Source organism: Mus musculus, chromosome 2 (assembly GCF_000001635.26).
Source record: "Mus musculus strain C57BL/6J chromosome 2, GRCm38.p6 C57BL/6J".
NCBI lineage: Eukaryota > Metazoa > Chordata > Mammalia > Rodentia > Muridae > Mus > Mus musculus.
The window spans coordinates 147,439,423-147,461,336 of NC_000068.7; the positions used below are offsets into that span (position 1 = coordinate 147,439,423).

The following is a 21,914-nucleotide window of genomic DNA, read 5'->3' on the forward strand; positions in this document are numbered from 1 at the left end:
GCAAGCCACACAATGTGACACCCCTCCCCCCACCATGTGTTAGCCACAAGAGAGCCATGTGTACTGGCCTGTATTCTGACCTGTGTTTGTTGGGGACAGAGTGTACTGTTGTGCTCTGTGTTCCTGTGTTCAGGTAAAGACACTGTGTGTCTTTTCATAGAATTCTTTTCATGAGAAAAAAAATCCTTGTAGGAGTCTCTGGCAGAAAAGAATATTTTTCTTCTGGGCTGTTAGATTTTTTTAAAAATTAATTTTGTGGCTACAAGGACTCTAGGTAATAGCATTAATCTGTCTATAAAGTTTGACCCAAGACTTGTCACCTACCCAAATAGGCCTTTTTACAAAACTTTTGGAGAATAGGGCTTGAAAGATGGCTGAATCAGTAAAGTGTTTGCTATACAAGCATGACTTCCTAAGTTTGGATTTCCAGTATCCATGTAAAAAAGTTGTGGTGATAGTACTTGTCTATTGCATCAGTGTTGCACTGGGGTGGTAGAGACAGAATTCTAAGCTCATTGGCCAGAGAGTCTCTATGTAACTGGTAAAATCCAAGGTCAGTGACTGACCTAGTATAGACTATAAGATGGAGAGTAAATGAAGAAAATACATGGTATCAAGCTCTGGTCTCAATGTCCATATGTGTACTGGTGAATGCACACGCACACCACAAACAAATTTTGGATGGGGGAGTAAAATTGCATAAACTAGTCTCTCTTGCTATTGGTTCACCCCACTTTATTCAACAAGTCCATTGAGTTATTTGTGCCTTACCATTTATAAAATTGAGGGTTATCTTTAGGATGTAGCAAACTTTGCATTTAGGACTTCTTAAACCTTGAGTTCTGAAGATGAAGATTTGGAGCAGAACTTGAATGCGATGCATTACTTGGGAAGTGGTCCCTGGATGCAGAGGCAAGGGAGTGGGCAGAGGGGCAAGGAAAAGTGGAAGCTAAGGTTATTTTGACAGCTGGTAGACTCTGTGGACTGATTTGTGGGATCAGTCTTTCAGAGAACTCTGAGAAAGCAGCAAAAATTTTGGGATATTCAGTTCCTACCCCTGTTATTTATTGGTAGAAGCCTATTTGTAGGTGTATTAATTGTTTAGGACTTCTGGTATATTCTGCATGTGGACACTCATGCTGCTGTTGTCAGAGAAAGCTTTCAGGCTGGTGGTTACATGTATTTAAATAGAAAACAGCAATCCACATGGGAAGCTGTAGGCCAGAGCCATATAATTAGAATAAAGGACCAACAATGCTGATTGTGACTGGTTAGTTTTCCTTGTCAATTTCACACAGTGTAGAGTCATCTGGGAAGAGAAAATCCTCAGTTGAATACTTGCCTTGATCAGACTAGCCTGTGGACATGTCTGTGAGAGAGTTCCTGGACTGATGATTGATGTAGGAGGGTGCAGCTCACTGTGGGCGGAACCATCTGTTGACAGGTGGGTTCGGGCTGTAGAAGCAAGCAAGCCAGAGAACAAGGCAATAGATTGTCTTCCTCATGGTTTCTGCTCCAAGTTCCTGCCCTGACCATCACTGATTGACTGAGATCCAGAAGTGCATGTTTTTGGTCATGATATTTATTACAGTAACAGGAAGGCAGACTAGGACAAATGTCTTTTCTAGAAGAATGGAGAAATAAATATATGGAGGAATAAACACAGTGTGTAGAGTGTTCCTTCTCAGAATACTCCAACAGAGTGTTGGAAATAAGAAGAGTAAGAGCACTTGAGGAGTTTTGGCGAGAAGTGTGCTGCACTGACATTACACGTACATCAAAGTTTTCTTCACCAGACTAGCTCTCACCATGTCAGTTCAGCAAGATGGCCAGTCATTTCCTTTACCTTACAAATTTTTAATGCAAATTTATTTTGTTTCTCAAGGCAAGGTTTCTCTGTGTAGTCCTGGCTGTCCTGGATCTCCCTCTGTAGACCAGGCTGGTCTCAAGTTCAAAGATCTGTCTGCCTCTGTTTCCCAACTGTTGGGATTAAAGGCTTGAGCCACCCCTCCCACCCCTGGCTTTTAACAGAAGTTTAATTGAGTGCTCAATCATGTATGAATTCCTTTGGTCAGTGAAATGGTTTGGAGGATGCATCCACAGAGTGGAGTATAGTCCTAATATTCCATTCCTCTCTTTTTAATTAGATCATATTATATTTTGAAAACACACCACACCACACACACACACACACACACACACACACACACACACACACACACACACACACACCCCTTTTTTAAAATCTCATTTACTGATGGATGGGCATTTAGCTGAGGTTTCATAATAATGAATTTGAAAGCACATCATAAGAAACAAGTCTTGGCTGGGCAGTGGTGGTGCACGCCTTTAATCCCAGCACTTGGGAGGCAGAGGCAGGAGGATTTCTGAGTTCGAGGTCAGCCTGGTGTCTACAGAGTGAGTTCCAGGACAGCCAGGGCTACACAGAGAAACCCTGTCTCGAAAAACCAAAACCAAAAAACCCAAAAGCCCAAAAACCCCCAAACCCCCAAAATCCCCAAAAACAACACCCCCCCAAGGGAAAAAAAAACAAAAAACAAGTGTATGCTCTTCTGACAAATGCAGAGCTCACCTAGCTCAGCAACAGCATGTGTGCCACCACTGTATTGATACAGTTCCACTGCTTGGCTGCATCTACCTCCTTCATTCTTCATGCCTTCCCTTGATTGCCTACACTTGGAGATGATTTTCCCTGAGCATTCCTTCAAAAGCGGCCTCCTAGATTATGTAATCTCCATCAGTGCTCTGCGGAGACTCCCTCACGACTGGACACAATCCAGTGAAAGATTTACATGTCCACTGATCTGTTTCCTGCCTCTACCATGAGTTCATCTACTCCAAAAGGGTGGGAACAGGTCTGTCTCTTCACTTGTGTACTCTTTACCTTGGGGCACTGCACATGTAGATACTCCTAAGTGCCTATTAAACAAATCACTTTTGTGTAAAATGCTATTATACAAAATTTTGTGTAGCAAAAACCCATATGTAGAAGAAACATTGTCATAGATATTAATTTGACTTTCATTTTTCCTGTTTCACAAATGAAGCCAGATTTTTCTCACCCCTTGGGCCACAAGATGCATGGATTTTTGCACATCAAGCTTGTGGATGAAGATTTATACCCACAACCCATGCCTCATCTTGACAGGTGGCTAAGTTAAATCAAATGTAATTCTGCTTACTAAACACCATTGCTGAGTTTCAGTTGGGTTTCAGAGCAGCTCTCGGGATTTATGAGGACTGTTTTAATTTATTCTGTGCTATTTTAACCACTACAAAGGTAACTGTGTTCTGTATTCACTTAGCAAAATACGTTGGCTTCAGCAACCTTAAAAAGTTTTAATTTCCCTTAGCTATGCCACAAAACCAGCCACTGTTAGCTAATTCATTTTGCATTTCTTGCTGAGTACAGGGGATGCTTGCAGAATCAGTACCGAAGTCAGAAATAGATGGCCAGCAACGTGCAGGTGGGGTAGGAGATGATCATTCATTAGCCACGGTCTGCATGGAGGAGATTATTCCTAGAAATGAAAGTAAGATTTTATGGCAACAATGCCAAATCTTCTTGTAACAGGAAACTATTACACAATTTTATAATTCATGTATGACATAATTTACATGGCTTATAAATTATGAAATGGCTCCCTAGAGCACAAGTATTTACTCACTGGTGATTCATGGTATCATCTGAGCCCATCCCTTTATATTTAATAATCATACTTTTGCATCTTGGAGAGTCCTAGTCTCATTTCTCCATAGAATGTAAAAGACTCAGTTCTAGCATTTCGGAACCTTGGCATAAGTTAATAGAAGCATGCATCTGAGCTCAGAGCTCTTCTTCTGTGGTGGCCCAGGTATCAGTAGCAGTCAAAATGGGATTCAAATTCTATGTGCTAATTTAATGATTCCTCAAGTTCAAGGTGATTATAGAAGTGAATTTGCAAATTGCCCTTTCTACCTCTGTGAAGAACTGAGTTGGAATTTTGATGGGGATTACATTGAATCTGCAGATTGCTTTCTGCAAGATAGCCATTTTTACTATATCAGTCCTGTCAATCCATGAGCATGGGAGATATTTCCATCTCTGGGATCTTCTTCGATTTCTTTCTTCAGAGACGTGAAGTTCTTATCATACAGATCTTTCACTTGCTTAGAATCACACCAAGGCAATATTATTTGTGACTATTGTGAAGGGTGTTGTTTCCCTAATTTCTTTCTCAGCTTGTTTCTCCTTTGTGTAGAGAAATGCCACTGATTTGTTTGAGTTAATTTTATATCCAGCTACTTTGCTGAAGCTGTTTATCAAATTTAGGAGTTCTCTGGTGGAATTTTTGGGGTCACTTAAGTATACTATCATGTCATCTGCAAATAGTGATATTTTGACTTCTTCCTTTCCAATTTGTATCCCTTTGATCTCCTTTTGTTGTCTAATTGCTCTGGCTAGGACTTCAAGTACTATAATGAATAGGTAGGGAGAGAGTGGGCAGCCTTGCTATTCCCTGATTTTAGTGGGATTGCTTCAAGTTTGCTCCACTATGTTCATAGCAGCCTTATTTATAATAGCCAGAAGCTGGAAAGAAGCCAGATGCCCCTCAACAGAGGAATGGATACAGAAAATGTGGTACATTTACACAGTGAAGTACTACTCAGCTATTAAAAACAGTGAATTTATAAAATTCTTAGGCAAATGAATGGATCTGGAGGATATCATCCTGAGTGAGGTAACCCAATCACAAAAGAATACACATGATATACACTCACTGATAAGTGGATATTAGCCCAGAAGCTGGGAGTACTCAAGATATAATTTACAAACAACATGAAACTCAAGAAGAAAGAAGACCAAAGCGTGGATACTTTGATCCTTCTTAGAAGGAGGAACAAAATACCCATGGAAGGAGTTACAGAGGCAAATTATGGAGCAGAGACTAAAGGAAAGGCGATCTAGAGACTGCCCCACCTGGGGATCCATCCCATATACAATCACCAAACCCAGACAGTGTTGCAGATGCCAACAAGTGTTTGCTGAAAGGATCCTGATATAGCTGTCTCCTGAGAGGCTCTGCCAGTGCCTGACAAATACTGAAGTGGATGCTCACAACCATCCATTGGACTGAGCACAGGGTCCCTAACGAAGGAGTTAGAGAAAGTTCCCAAGGAGCTGAAGGGGTGTGCAGCCCCATAGGAGGAACAATATGAACTAACCAGTACCCCCAGAGCTCCCAGGGACTTAGCCACCAACCAAAGAATGTACATGGTGGGACTCATGGCTTGAGCTGCATATGTAGCAGAGGATGGCCTAGTCGGTCATCAGTGGGAGGAGAGGCCCTTGATCCTGTGAAGGCTCTATGTCCCAGTGTAGGGGAATACCAAGGCCAGGAAGTGGGAGTCGGTGCATTGGTGAGCAGAGGGAAGGGGAAATGGAAAGGAAACTTTCAGAGGGGAAACCAGGAAAGGGGATAGCATTTGAAATGTAAATAAAGAGTATATCTAATAAAAAATAAAATGAAATGTAATTCAAAAAATATGTAATATTGGACATGTTTCTAACTCTCATAATAAAATATTTCTTCCCTCTTCAAAAAAAAGACGTGATACCACTATGGAGAAATGGAGAGAAAGAGAGGGAGAGAGAGGGGGGGGGAGGGAGAGAGAGAAGGGGGGAGGGAGGGAGGGAGGGAGGGAGGGAGGGAGGGAGAGAGAGGGAGATCACAGAGAGGACACTACTACCAGAAAACAAATCAGAGGCCTTGTACAGTTACTTTGGCATTTGAATGAGAGTGAGCCCTACAGGCTCATCAGCTACAGTACTTGGTTGCTTGGTTGCCAGATGGTGGGTCTAGTTGGGAATCATTATGGCCTTGTTGGAGGAGGTGTGCTACTGGGGGCTAGCCCACACCATTCTTAGTTATCTTTCTGTGCCTTATGCTTGTGGCTCTCAGCTACGGTTCCAGCACTGTTCATGTGAGCCTGCTGCAAGCTCCCTGCTATGAGAGTCATGGACTCTAACCCTCTGGAACTGTGAGCACAGAATTAAATGCTTTCCTTTGAAGGCTGTCTTGTCACACAGTTTGAAATTAACTAAGACAACTGTGAGAGCCTGAATTTCCTTATCATATGATATAATGCCTTTGAAGGAAACAGATTTATACAATTTTCCGTTAACTCAAAATAGTAACATTAATACATATTTTACTTTGACAACATGTTTATTTTATTATATGCTGTAGCAATGTTTAGTGACACTGCGCTGGCAGCCACAGAGTAGCATTTACAGTACAGGAATAGGTCAATGCTATCAAATAGTCCCCTTCCCACCTCAGCCAGTGCTACACATATACAAAAGTGGTAAAGGGAAATGAAAATTGCTGATTTTTTTGGTCTGAACTTATTAGAATTTTTCAAAGAATATTTTTTTCTCATTAATGATGAGATTCCTTGCAAAGAGAGCTTAATTCTTTCTTTGCCTTACTGATTTTCAGAAGAATGAGTTGTCCTGGCAGTTACTGATAACAACCATGTACTTAAAAAATAGTGTTTGTTTTAAACATTATTATACACTCAATGATTTTCATGTGTCTAGTATGATTTCAACTAGTGTAGTCATTTTTCTTTTTGGCATCTATGAGTTCTATCAGAAGATACCAAAATCTCTTTAACACTTTTCTTTTTGGTGTTTTGGATCTAGGTATCAAAGAGCCCATGTTTATAATATTTTAAATACTTACTTGGAGTATGTACGTGTGTGTGTGTGTGTGTGTGTGTGTGTATTTGTGTGTGTTTGCACATTTGTGTGGAAGCTAGAGGTTAACTATGGGTGTCTTTATTCAAGTGTGATCGCCCTTGTTTTTGAAAACAAATCTCTCAATTGGCCAGGCCTTGCTGGTTAAGCCGGATGGCCAGTGAGCCCTAGGGATCAGTTTATCTCTGTCCCCCCAGTGTTGGGATGACAAGCATGTGGTCCTGTGCTCAGCAGTTTTCCGTGGGTTCTGAGGTCTTGTGTCTTCACTTCTGCATGGCAAGTACTTCCAACCTCATTAACTCCGCAGGCCTGAAATACTCAGTTCTTCTGAATGTTTACTTATTTTTGTTTTTTAATCAGTTTACAGGGAATAAACTTTCATTCACTTTTACCAAAAACTGTTTTGTTGTTTTTCCCCTCTTCTTCCTTGTCCCCCTTCCACTTTGTGCTCTCCCACCCCCTCCAGCTTCCTTTCCACTTCCTGTCACTTGTGACCTTTGTCTTTCTCCCTCCTCCTTCAGCACCCTTATTCCTCTCTCATGTATAGATAGGTATTATGAATCGATTCAGCATTCATCAACAGCTCTCTAGTTTCTTATGACTTGCTAGTTTATAACAGTGCTACAATTGTGAGGTAAGTGGTCTACCACCGCATTATTTCCGAGCCATTTAAAAATCCCTGAGATAGGATCTCACTAAATTGCCCAGGCTGGTCTCAAAATCACTCTGTAGTCCAGGAACGCCTTGAACTTGTGGTTTTCCTGCCTCACCCTCTCCAGTAACCAGGACTATATGCCTGTTGCCACCAGGTTCAGCCCCTGTGTATGTGAGTGTGTGCATGTGTGTAGTTTTGGAGGACAGATTCCTGGGGTGAACCTTTTATAACTACAATTAAATAGCCACCCAGGAGACTTTACCTGCTCTTGAATTCTACACATTATATTAGATGGTACATTATCTGAATTCTCTCTGATATTATATATGTCTTTTTCTGATGATGTACAGGAAATTTATCTGCCTATCACTTTGACTTGATAGATTTCCTTTGCTGTAATCAAGATGACTTCTGACAAGATGAAGGAGGAGCAGAAAAGCTGACGAGTAGTCTTGAAGAATTTGTGCAGTAAGAAAACAAGAATTATACTTTTAATTTAAAAAAAAAGTCAGAGGAAATTTGTCTGAAGTGATGCTTTTGTGTACTCAGGAATTCCCTTTCAGTGTACACACAATTCTGTGGATTTTGACAATAGAATAATTATGTAACCAGTACTGTGAGTTCTATAGAATCATCACCTTTCAAAACTCCCTTAATCTTCATGTACAATCCTTTCTCCCAACCCTGTTCTTGGAAACCATGAGCGTGCTCACCTTCTTTACCAGGTTAGAAAGGGAAAACTTGATGCATATGATGTACTTATACATCACACAACATTGCTTCGGTTAATGATAGTCCACATGTGCCCCTGTGATCCCAGCAGATTAAATGGAATTGAAAATCCCTGTCATCTAGTCTTTTTTTCTAATTGCTTGTTTCAGACAGGTTTTCAACTCTTGATCCCTGCCTCCTGAGTGCTGGTATTATAGTTGTGAAAAAAATCCATCTGACTTGTGCAGTGCATTTATTACATCTCTCCCATGTTGAGATCCATGAACACTAACTATTGCCATGCACTTCAAAACAGTTCATGGTACATGTTTGGCTGCTTAAAAGAAACCAACTGTTTCCCATGGGTTAGGTGTGCAGCAGGCTAGACCATGTTGCTTCTTCTACTCACACTTTGTGATCTTTATGACAATAACATTACCTCCCCATTCATAGCATTTTCTCAGATGCCCCTGCTTTTAGGTGACACATTTCTATAGTTGTCCCATCCCTTCTGACTTCGTTCCCTTAGCACAAGATGCTCAGTATTGGCCATGGGGCTGCACATACAAGCAGCTCACTTCTGTTCATTGCTGAACATTGTCAGAGCACCACAGCTCCCGTTTTTCACCCATCCACGGAGGCCATGTAGATTCTTAGCAATTTGATGACTATGAGTAAAGTTGCCATTGATTTTAAAGAGTTTTATGTGAATATAAGTCATTATCTCATGAAATCAAGCTCTCTGAAGTGGGCTGCACAGTAAGCCTGCATTTAAACGGTAACCACACTTTCAAAGCACTGAGTTAAATTTCTGTTTCTTGTGATCTTTGGATCAGACTGGGAGCATCACAGAGTTCTTGGGGGGCTTTTACAGATACAACTTCTTGAGAGTCCTAGAGGATGAAGGGTATAATCAGGGTCGGGGTGGGCAGGGAGAGAATCAATCAAAACCAAGTATGTGTGAAAATGCCATAAGAAAACTGGCTATTTTGTACGCTAATTAAAAAGTAAATTAAGGCCAGATGTGGTGATGTACGCCTTTAATTCCAGCACTTAGAAGGCAGAGGCAGGTGGATCTCTGTGAGTTTGAGGCCAGCCTGTCTACAGAGTGAGTTTAGGACAGCCAGGGCTATTATACAGGGAAACTGCCTAAAAACAATCAAACAAACAAATAACCCAACCCTCCAACCCCCCCAAACCCAAACCAACCAACCAACCAAAAAAAAAAACCCAACAAAAAGAACAAAGAACAAAAAACAAAAAACAAAACAATATTGGTACTGGAAAGATGGTTCAGCAGTTAAGAGCGCTGATTATTCTTCCAGAGGTCCTGGATTCAAATCCCAGCACCAACACGGCAGCTCACAACTGCCTGTAATTCCAAGGTCTGGCATTTTCACCCATACATACATGTAAAAGATCAATACACGAAAATAAAAATGATGAAAAAATTTAAAAGGTGCTTGAAAAATTAAGTTAGATTTTAAAACAAACTATGATAAGAGAAGCAAAACAAATAAGCCAATAGCAACAACAAAAACCAAAATAAAATCAAGGGAAAGCTGAGCCTTCCCTTGGAAATGCTCATGTAATAACTGTACCCCTGAAGAAGTCACTAGGAAAGTGGGAAAGTCCTCTGAAGGCCTCCATTCTCCTAAATGTCTATACTCTTGGATTTACTTTTAAGGGGACCTACCCAGGACTGAGTTGACATCCAACAAGTTTTAATCAGAACCAACTAGAGAGGAGAGCTTACTGAGGTGCCATGAGAGAGACACTGTGTTATGATGCCAATATGCAAGGAACAGCTTCAGGAGTGCCTGGCATTTCATATCATAGCTGGTTACAGTTCCATCAGATCAGATGCCGCCTCCATTCACATTGCTAAATGGATCGATTGTCTTCAGATAGCATCTACTCCCTAAAGCAAGAAGGACTTTGGGGCACCAGAGATTCTTGGGGAAGTGTGTTTTAATTCATATGACTATCTTAGGAGTGTTAGACCCCACTAATAGACAAGAGTATTGGGTTTAGCTAATGAAAGGAAACTCCTGTGTTCTAAAGGAACAGCTTTGGTTTAGTGCATATCAAACATCTTCTCATGGGAAAAAAAATCACCCTTCTATTTTGGTGGAGAGCAGTGATGCAAGTCAGTCCAGTTGAATTAGCCTCTGTTGTGACTTCTCTGTCTCTTCCAATAGTTTCAGGAAGGGATAAGCTTGGTCAGAGGACTGCAAGAAGTTCTGGTTCCTCTGCACAGAGGGAGAGCCCTAGGTCACAGCCACAGACTGTACATTTCAGGAAAGATATGTACATTTACAAGGAAAAACCAAAACAAGTTTCTAGCAAAAGAAAAGAATGAATGCTTGATAAGACAGAAGTGTTTAATCTGATTCAAATATGCACAATATGTATGTGTGTCCAAACCTAGGGCAGCATTCTGTCAGTCCTCTTCACCTCTCGCAACACCCTCTGACAGTGATACAATAGTGATACCCTTTAGCTTGCAATCCTTCTGCCTCAGCCTGGTAGAAACTTGGAATAACCCAGATGTGACACCACGACCGTGTTCTTTTTGTGTTTTGATGTACCAGCTGAAAAATAACTGTAATTTAAACAAGATGTGGTGACACATGCCTATAATTCCAGAGACAAGGAAACTGAGGGTAGATTTCAAATTTGAGGCCAGCCTGGACTACATAATGCATTCAAGACCAGTTATTCTGCATAGTGAGACTTTTGTTTCCAAACGTTAGAAAACAAACAAGTAAAAACAACTATTTAAATTTAAAACAAATGTTTTTTGTTTCTGGTTAAGAATGGTAGAATTATACACATACACACACACACACACATATTTACCATAATCAATATGTACAACATTAAACTTGTGTAATATTATCTTGCATAGTAGTGTATAGTGAAATAATAACTATTTTTATAACTGCTAACTAGCCCAGTTCAGGCCAGAGCATGTTATGAAGGTTTCTTCTTTGTGAACTGCTCCTCAGTTGCCTTTAAATAACACCCCAAGGGAGTCCAAGGACTGCCATGAAATTATAATTATTATTTCTAATCATCTTTGGGGCATGTTATTGATGCTATTATCTTTTGAGTAGCTGAATATTTGTGAAGTTTAATATTTAACATCAACAGAGAAAGGAGACAGAGGCAATACAGATCTAGTGGACTTATAGTTTTGAACCACTGTCTGAATCTCTGTGTGTGCTGAGATGGGATGCTCTGTACTTGTGCCCTGGGTCCAGGAACAGAAGCTCTGTGATTGTGCGTCTTTGACTGGTACCTGGTGTCGAGTGATGGAACTATGGAAGCTGAGGTGGGATCAATCAGTCTTGTTTGGGCTTGAAAAGTGGCTTCTCCCGCAGCGTCCTTTACTGCCTTCTCAAGTTACTAACACACACTTGCTTTCTGGGGTGAGGAAAGCGATAGGCGGCTGATTTGAGAAATTCGTCATTTAAGATGAGTCTTCTGGGCAGCAGACCCAGAAGAAGTTCTTAGATAATTTTAAGCTTCTTCAGAACACACGTGACTGTGAACCGGGGCGTTTCAGCTGGCCTGTGTGCAGAAACTGGCTGGAGCAATTAACTTCTCAGAAATGTGGGTTTCCAGGGTCACCTGACACAGCAGGGGGCTCTTCATGGCTGTGCAGAGAATGTACAGGCTCAGATTTCTCTCTCCAGAAAGCAATCAAGAAGGTAGTTTGGACCCAAACATCTTTTTAGCAGGCATGGTGCCCCATGCTTGCACCCAGCACTTAGAAGCCAGAGGCAGGGGGATCTTACATTTCAGGTCTTCCTGGACTACCTAGGTCAAGCCCATATTGAACCTCATAGTGAGATGATGTCTTAAGAACAAATAAAAAAGCAAACAGTAGAAGCAAGAAGAACACGAGTTTTCTTTACTTTACACTGTAGATTCAGTTTGTGCCAAAGTTATCTATTAGTGCCCAGAGGCTTGCCTTTATTCCTTGGGAATGTAGAGAATGTGTAACTGCAGCCTGCAGTAGAAAGGGACAACCTACAAGTCAAGGTGTTTCTTTTATTTAATTTTGATATTTCTGAATTAAGTGAGTCTGAGTAATTTATCATCTCTTCTTCAAATATACAGATGTTCACTCAGCTTGTACAGTGTCCACATCTGTAGAGGAGAGTGACAAATCCTTCCAGCTGAGGCATGACATCACAGTATTGGTCCCTGTCACAACAGCAGCTGTCACTCAGAGCAGATCTATAGACAAATTAATGTCAGGACTCACCAGATCCCGCCTGTCTGAAACTGGGCACAGCCATGGGACTTGATCTTCCAGCGAGCTCTGTGGTACACTCAAGGATAGCTAGCCTTAAAACAATGAACTTATGAAATTCTTAGGCAAATGGATATATCTGGAGGATATCATTCTGAGTGAGGGAACCCAATCACAAAAGAACTCACTTGATATGCACTCACTGATAAGTGGATATTAGCCCAGAAACCTAGAATTCCCAAAATACAATTTGCAAAACACAAGAAAATCAAGAAGAAGGAAGATCAATGCATGGATACTTCATTCCTCCCTAGAATAGGGAATGAAATACTCATGGAAGGAGTTACAGAGACAAAGTTTGGAGCTAAGACAAAAGGATGGACCATCCAGAGACTGCCCCACCCAGGGATCCATCCCATAATCAGCCACTAAACGCAGACACTATTGCATATGCCAGCAAGATTTTGCTGAAAGGACCCTGATATAGCTGTCTCTTGTGAGGCTATGCCAGTGCCTGGCAAATGCAGAAGTGGATGCTCACAGTCATCTATAGGATGGAACACAGGGCCCCCAGTGGAGGAGCTAGAGAAAGTACCCAAGGAGCTGAAGGGGTCTGCAACCCTATAGGTGAAACAACAATATGAACTAACCAGTACCCCCAGAGCTCGTGTCTCTAGCTGCATATGTAGCAGAAGATGGCCTAGTTGGCCATCATTGGGAAGAGAGGGCCCTTGGTCTAGCAATCTTTATATGCCTCAGTATAGGGGAATGCCAGGGCCAAGAAGTGAAAGTGGGTGGGTAGGGGAGCAGGGCAGGGGGAGGGTATAGGGGACTTTCGGGATAACATTTGAAATGTAAATGAAGAAATTATCTAATTAAAAAAGAGAAAAATTCAAACAAAACAAAACAAGACAAAAACAAAACAAAAAGAATGGCTAGCCTTATGTATGTCATTTCACAAAGAAGCATATTGAGCTTAGGGTGTTTTGGGAGTGGTCAAAGGTCACACGGTCACAGTCCTAGCACAAGATGGCAAAGCAGTGATGGAAATCTTGCTCAGAGTGCTGTCCATAAACTCATGTTTTCTCTATTCGAAAGGAAATTAGGAAAAAAATAAATTGGAGAAAAGATAGATTGGCTTAGAGTTTTCTAAGTCAGTGGTGGGGAGGGGGTAAGGAAGAAGCTGGATTTCCCCCCCCCCCAGTGCCATCCACACCTGTACAATCTTACAATCTGTAGACAGTGTCAACAGTCTAGAACATATGGATGGAATAAACAGGACAATGCTAATTTGAAACTATGTTCTCATTATCTTGGCAGTCTTTATTTGAAAAATGGGGTCTTATAGAAATTTATTTTTCTCCTAGGAAAAATATCCCTGGCATAGTCATACAGGCATGTATGCTGGCAGGCACCCTCAGAGTCCTTTTCACTGTCACCCCGTCCCCATTTGCTCCTTACACATTTTGCTAAGGTACTGACTTCGCTATGTTGTTTCTACTTTTTGGTCTGAGGTGGCTGCCGGCACACCCACCATCTCATCTGCATTTAGCCAAAAAGGAGAAAGAACCCAAGAACTTTGCCCCTTCCTATTTAAATTATATATAAAAAAAGTGTTTCACAAACCATGGATTAGTGATATGAATGAACGACATTGCCGGTTTTGAATGCATGGTTTCATAACATTAAATGCAATGGTACAACAGATGCTCAGAGCTTCTCCTTCATCTTCTTTGACATTTACAAAATGATCATGAGGAAGATATACTAAGGCCCAATTTTTAAAATTAATTAGTTAACTTTCACTTTATACATCGTATTGTCCCTCTCCTGGTCACCCCTTCCCACAGTCCTTCCCCATCATGGCTGCATGTACCAGTGATATTTACATAAAAAAAATCCTTCCACCCTGGAGCTTCTTTTTCAGTGGGTTCTGAATGAATTCTGCAGATAAAAACCCTGGGTCCTTATTGGTGAGAGTTGGGAAGCAGGGAAGCCACAGTCTCAGAGCCCAGCTAACCTGCACATTTGTTTGGTCTTCTAAATACCCCTCTTCCTAAATAAAAATAATAAAAAAAATTGTCATCGGGAGTTTTCTGAGAACAACACATCAATGGCATTTACTTTGGTAGTGGAAATTCTTCTTTTTTTTTGTTATACTTGACATAAAAGTGTCTAATTTATTAAATGTTGTCAAGGCAGTCCTACCAAATTAAAGGGAGCTGTGTAGGTGACACCGTGCTAGCTCACTCTTCTTTCAGGGGAGCAAATTAGAGACTGTAAAGTGGTCTAAGCTTCCATCTTATCAAGATGCCCCTACTTCCGAGGTCCTTAAGATACTTTCATGACATCATTTAGGAAGAATTAATCTTATTAACTTAATTCTTTCCCAAGTCACCTTTTGTCTTGACTTAGTTTTGAATGCTAATGAATTTCTAAGGAGAGATAAATAAAGCAACTGGTTTGGGTGCTAAGGGGGCTCGACCCTCCCAGGACAGACTTTGTTCCCTTGTGGAATGATTCTTCAAGCTCTAATATGCTGTGGCTTCTACTTAAGTCAGGGTACAATGGTCTCAGCATGAGAGGAGCATCCTGAGAAACATTGGTCAAAAGGAAGCCTTTTCCCGAAGTCTGGTCTTATTTTCCTTTCCTGAGCAGTTAGATCCTTGGTGAGTTCCCATTTGGCAAAGGACTCTCCATGGACTCTCTTCACATGCTCCATCAGTGTGCCCCCTTCCTTAGATGTGTTTTGAGAATCAGCCGGTGGGGGGGGGGGCGGGGGGTGGTGGACGGGCAGCGCGGAGGAAGTGCAACTGTGTTTGCCTAAATGTTGTCTGCACCTTCTCAGAGCAGAACTTGAGCTGTGGCTTCATTTGAAGCATTCCCACATGTTTTAGATAATGTTAGTATCTTCTCTGTATTCCCTTGCTCGTAGGCATTCTGAACCATCTCATCTCAGAATCCCGAACATCGCTGTCATGCGTAGCTGCATTTCATTCCAGGCTCTGTGAGATTTAAAGGGAGCTTTTAATTGAGATGTACATTGACAATTTAAGGAGTCTCCAATAGAAAAGCAGGCCAATGCTAAGGGCCGATCAAATAAAGATTCCATTCTACGGCTGCTGTTTAGAGAATGTGCTGCGACTCTACATTGCTGCTCTGTCTCTTTCATTTTGCATCCGAGGGAGCTGGGCAGATTCGCTATGCTGCATTCATCCACAGAGCTACTGAAACAATGAAACATACTCAGTGGAGCCGAGGCACTCTCCCAGAAGCTGCTGGCAGGCTGGGGATAGGCGTGGTCTCTGGGGTCTCCCTCCATCAATCACCTACTGAATGAGAGGGGTTTGTACTACCTACATGTGTTTTTCCTGACAGGAAACGCAAGGCAATTGTTGGTAATGGTTATGTTTAGAGAAAATGTTTATTCTGTTTTAAAAGTATTTCCACCGCCCATCATGGTTGGCTTCTTCTTCATCCTGTGTGGGACTTAACATTCTTTTCGTTGTCAACAAGGATTATGTGGAGGGTAAGATTATGAATGCTCTTGGCTTTCTTTCCTCTGTGACTTTGTTTTAGAAACATAATAATTTTTTTCTAATTATAGGAAATTTCCATCAATGAAAGGGAACCACAGTCCTTTGGGAGCAGTGTAGGTGATTTTGGACTGACTATTGAACTGGAGAATATATTCTAATGCAAAGATATAGGTCACACTTAAGGCCCCATTCATCTGCCTTGTGAGGACAGAAGCTATAAAATGCCCTTTCCCGTTCTCCTTCTTTGGAGTTAAAACCACATTTTTTTTCTTTGTTAAAAATGGAAAATGTTGAGTCAAGTCACAAATAAAACATGTATATTTTTATATTGTTTTAGCCTACGTCTCTCTACTTTGCACACCGGGGCAGTTGTCCTATGCAGGACACTGAGAGCAGGGCCTTTATTTCTTAGGCAACCTCATCTTCTTGGTTCAGGACCATCTCAGGCTCTGCTACTACTTTGCTAATGGATTGAGAGGCCCCGGAAAAGAGCTGGGCTCCTTCATGGGAACTGCCAGCTATGAATGTGAACACACATAGCAGTGGGTTATCTCTAGGGGGGTTAAATTACCTCATTCAGTGTCAGCCTTTGCAGACAATGGGTGGAGGCCAGGGGGCCCCTGCATAATCCTTTTACCTGCCCCACTGAAGTGACACTGGAATGAAGGGACACTTTGAGAGCATATCAGTTTCCTAGGCAGGTTCTACAAACAAGCTCACAGATCCTCTGCTTAGTCACCTTGCCTCCTCTTCAGGCAGAAGGGAACCAGCCACGCTCTTCACCCTTGCAAACAGATGACTCGCCCTGAGTCCTGTGGAATGTCTTTGTATCACTGTTTACCCAGGGTCCCGGCAGCTCCATGGGATCATGGGATGCAAAGGGACACTTTTCAGGTTTTCATGCTAATTTCCACATCCCGGAAGCATCAATGATGTCTAAAATGGGTTATAAAAAGAATCAGAAGAGCAGACAAACGACTCCAGCTCCTGCATGCCAGTACTTTGCGGTGACCCAATACTCTACCTGGCCTGCTGTTTTTCTTTTTCTTTTTCCTTTCAACAAAGCCCCACCCTGCATTTCTCACTACAAGAAGTTGTGGTGACAGACACATAAGAATTTTATTTTCTTTTGAAGGGCTTCCATGAAAAAGGTGATACAAAGGGAGGGTTGCAAAATTATTTTTCCAGTCAGCCCTCATGAGACGTCTGCTACGCTGAATTGGAGCCCAGAAGCATTGTAGCCCATGTCCCTCTGTTCCAGGACATCATTGCTGCTATTTGAACTGCTTCCTCCCTTCCAACCATTTTTTCAATCCAGTGGGAACTTGGAAGAAGTCACACTCCACTGACATGTGCTTACCTGTCACTCATGCTGGCTTTCTGACCTTGGGGTGCTGGAGAGCAAATGGAGAGACATGCTCACAGTTCTGTGGTCCACAGTGATGCTCTGTGGTCTTCTTAAGATGAATGAATCCAATAATGCTGGCTTTTTCTTCTAGGTTGTTAGCAGTGACATAGAATCCAAACCACCACAGAGCTTTGACCCCCTTCCTTCTCCAGAGTCTGTGTGAACCCCACCTTTGCTCTTGTCTCTTTCCTTTATAGTGTTTTCTTTTCCCCACTCCCTGCCACCTTGTGTCTTGCTTCCAAAAACTGCTCCCCACCAAGTGTAGATTACTATCAGTGGTGCTGTTTGTTTGTGGGTTTCTGTTCCTCACAGCTTCAGGGAAACATTCTTGCTCATCTCCAGTTCCTGGCAATGGACTTGACAATCAATCTGTGTTTACTGAAGTAAAACGTGAAAGATTTTTAGTGTTTGCCATGCCAGGAATTAGAAAAAGAGAGCAAGGTAAAATATATCCCATGGCAGACATCTCAGGATACAAAGATGGCTTTTGTTGGCATCCTGAATCTTCTGCAAGGATTCCCCTGGATTGTTCACACTTGTGGTGCATGCTCCTGGCCAACAGACCCAAGAAGACTTCTTTGAAGACTAATTTAGTTGATCCATCTCCCCCATCTCTCTACTTTTTCTTCTCCCTCTCTTCTTTCCTTCTACTCCTCTCTTCCTCAATTACCCCTGTATCCTTTTCCTTCTCTCTTTCACTTTTACTTCAGTCCCTTCCTTATTATTCCCCCTTCTTTTCCCAGCTCTTCCTCACCCTTCTTCCCTTTGTGTTTTTGGGAGGAAGTATGATGAGCTGAGTTCCTACTCTCATTAAATGTCATCTCAGACACAAGGTGTCAATGGTTTGACTCTGATGATGCTGGCCTGGACCACTTTGATGAAATAGCATTAGCCAGGATTTCTCCCTTTTCCACATAGTTACTAGGTATGGAGCAAGAACCATTTGAGCTTTACAGTGACCTCAAAGTGAGTAGGAAAGTTCTAGTAATCTGTTATCTCAGAAAGATTTCTTTTATTTAGGTTTGCGACTTTTTTCCTTCCTCCTTTTACCACACATGTCTTGGAGATTGAGCTATTGTTGTCAGGTTCGGTGGCAGGCATCTTTACTCACTGAGTATCTAACAAGTCCTTTCTAATCATTAGTTTGGCACTTTCACACATTTTTATGGTGAAATTTGTTATTTTATCCCCATTTCCCCCTTTCAAGCCTTCCTTTCTCTTACTGTAACCCTTATCCGCAACAAGTCACTGTCACACTTTTGTGTCTTTTTATCTGTGATTCTTTGAGCTTAGAGTCTCTTGCTTGAGTATAAGTGGGAACTCAATGGTTCCTCCCTGATTTCTAATGAAGTATTGATGGGTCTAATTTTGTGTAGATTCTGTGCAGGCAACCAGCTTGCAGCGAGTTCACGAGTCTAAACACTGTGTTGTGTTCATAAGATCTCTTCCTGCTGCACATCTCCCCATCCTCTGCTCTTACACGGTCTGTGCCTCATCTTGCACGATGTTCCCTGCCTGTTGGAGAGGGTGATACAGCTGTTCCATTTAGGGCAGAGCACTAGCTGTACATAGCCTTAATCTATAAGTAGACACATGAATATTTAGAGAGCATTTGACAACATGACTGATTAGCAAAAATATGGTGGTGGGCTCTTCGAAGGACCTCTTATGCCGCTAGCCATGGGTTCTCTATGAGATTTACTGACTCAGGTATAAGTCCTTTTCTGTGAAATGGGCCTCAAATCCAACCTCAAAGTGAATGGTTACTCCTATAATAGTCATACCACTATTGTGCTAGAGGGAACACCTTGTCTGGCAGGGGTCATAGCTGATGATGACTGCTGGTGACTCTTCTCTCAGACCCGGCAGACTACACAACACTTTCTGGAACTATGAAGGTTAATCAGCATAAATGAGGTTTCTAGTTCAGCTTTAGCATGTTTTCTTTATGTCCTGTGACCAAAGCACTCAGTTGATTCATATGGTGGGTAGCTAAGAGCAATGGCAGTAGTCTGTGTTGTTTTAGGGGTCTCTATGACTAACAACTTGAAGGGAGCTATCATATACTCGGTACTGGGTGTTTCATTTAATAGCCTAGAAGCAATATTTCTAGAGAGTACCTCTATTCAAACTCTTGATTTTTCAATTGAATTTCCCAGTAAGCTTATGAAATGTATTTCTGTATAGTTTGTATATATTCACAGTTTTAGGCCCTCTTCTTTTCTCTATATTTTCATGATTTCCTAGTTTAGAACTTTCTCCTTCCAACATCCCCCCTCCACTTTCCTGTCCAATGCATTTTTATACAGTATCCTCTCTTAAAGCTCACCCCTCTGCCATTCTTCTAATGGCTTCTATCTTTCTGACCTTTACTGGCATGTAAAGTTAAATTCACTATTCTGATGATGTGTGCAGTGTTCTGGAGAGACTAAGTTGTAATAGGGTCCTGATGATGTTTTTCTCACTTAGATTTTTGTTCAAGGCTCCAGGCTCTATCTCCAGACCTCCACTGCGATGTGAGTACTGCCGGCAACTACTGTTGCTGTCCATCAGTAAACCCACTGTGAAAACAGTGTTAAATGACTACAAACAGGCATTTGTTAAGTACACAACTGGGGAGGGTAAAGGGAAACCAAAAGGACTATGTGTGCCAGTATATCAGTTATGGTGGGTCTGAGTGGAGAAAATAAAGACAAAGAATGAAAGTGTAATGGGATTAGTGGTTAGTATTAGGCTGCTAGATAGGAAGTACATAGAAGGAGTCAGAAGCAGAGAAATGCTTGTAGAGAGTGAAGTGTTGGGTTTTTGGTTAAAATCAGGCTGAAGAGAGAAGGGTAGCTATGCAACCAGAGAATGTAAGAACAGCAACCTACCTTGGGAAGTTGAGTCATACTGTATAAGCCAGGGCAGCCTTGTTCTTTGGGAGAGGTAAAGAAAGATGATAGAGCAGGGAGGCAAAAGAAAAGGCAGTGTGAAGGACATGGGACCAGGTAGTCTAACTGGTTGACCTTGTGGGTTGTATAATATGGAGGAGCTATAGAGGGGGTGAAGACTTGGGTGTGAGGCCAGATTCTTTGTGAACTCTCTCACCTTGTAAGACAACCTGGGAACTGATGACTAGGTACACCTTCAAATGGCAACCAGGAATGAGGCTGAAGAATTGGAGGACTCCTTAACCTCAAATGTGGAGCTGGAGTTGGGACCCAAATATGGGTGGGATATCCAACCTGAAAGGATGAATTAAAGTTGAGACGAAGTATGGACCTGCTCCTTACCCAGATGGTGTTCAGGAGTTGGGGCTGAAGGGTGGGTTCACTCCTACAGCAAATGTGAGCCAAAGCTGCCACTGAAGTATGAGCAAGTTCTCAACTTCAAGTCATGAACCAGGGCTGAAGTTGCTCTTCTCTCTCACACTAAGTTTAATTGAATGGCTACTTGGCTTTGCTAGACTTCTTTCCAGTTCAGTTAGCCCTGGATCCCACAAGAATCGATCTTACTTTAAGAATCATATTATTTCTGTAACAATTGCACTGTCAACTAGCAAGTACCTCTGCCTCACTTAATATGAAACCGATGGAGGTGGGTGCTCTGGCCTGCTTCTACTCATTAAGCACATGTCTGCTTTTCTTTAACTCATTTGCTAGCTGCACCCACAAACCTTTTCTTTAATGCCACTTTCAAAGCTTGTAGAAGCCTCTGTCTTAATCTGCATTTTCCCAGAGCTTGAGAAAAATGCACATCATTTATTCAGGAGGTGATCTCAGGATGCGTTGTAGGCTTATATTTTTCGAAGCCCACTTAAATGCTTGAACCTTCCTTATAGCCTACTGACCACAAGTACGGGATGAAGATGACTAAATAGAACAAGGGGGATGTGGACCTGTTTAGAAGTAGTCCCTTGGGTCAATTCTCATCTTCGTTGAAGTCCTGACAAGCAAAGATAGGAAAAGAAGGCAAGCGAAGCAATGCCAGAGCATTGTCCACTGTCTGTTGGGTTGTACTTATACTCTTTCCAAACATCACGTGTCCTCTCAATGTCTGCTCCAGCAAACATCACATGCCCTTTCACCAGGCAGCTTCCAGAAAGACACCACGTGTCTGTGCTCAGCAAAACATCCTCTCATGTGTCTGCCTCAGCAAAACATCTTCTCATAAAACAGTTTCCAGAAAAACAGCACATGACACAACTGGGTCTCCAACATAACCAGAACTTTCCACTTCGATGCATGGTGAGGTTAAGAGGAACAGTAAAGAAGGGCCACAACATGGGACTTTAATGAGCAGGCCATCTTAGGGATTGTGGGGCTCCATGCACAAGACTGTGTAGAGCACACCTCAGAAATATCACCAACTGAGGGCCCAGATAAATAGGATGTATTTGCCATCTCTTGGGGGTTTTTAGGGTGCATCAAGTTCCTGAAATATCCAGTCTACCCTAGAACTCTGATGGCCAGAGAAAGCCTCAGGCAGAGGGTCATAGAAGCTCCCACAGACATCCAAGTGGCTGTCTCAGGGTTGGCAAGTTCCCAGGGGATGTGGCAGGCCACCCAAGCACTTGCTGGAGCTGTTTTCCC

General features: G+C 42.0%; 1 long non-coding RNA gene across 1 annotated transcript in view; it reads left to right on the forward strand.

The window, feature by feature from the left end:
• Gm35479 overlaps positions 1–21,914 on the forward strand; it is a 48,482-nt gene that overhangs the window by 7,659 nt on the left and 18,909 nt on the right. The window contains exon 3 of the long non-coding RNA XR_375067.1: positions 7,802–7,886. This is a non-coding gene — a long non-coding RNA (predicted gene, 35479). The remainder of the gene's footprint in view (positions 1–7,801; positions 7,887–21,914) is intronic.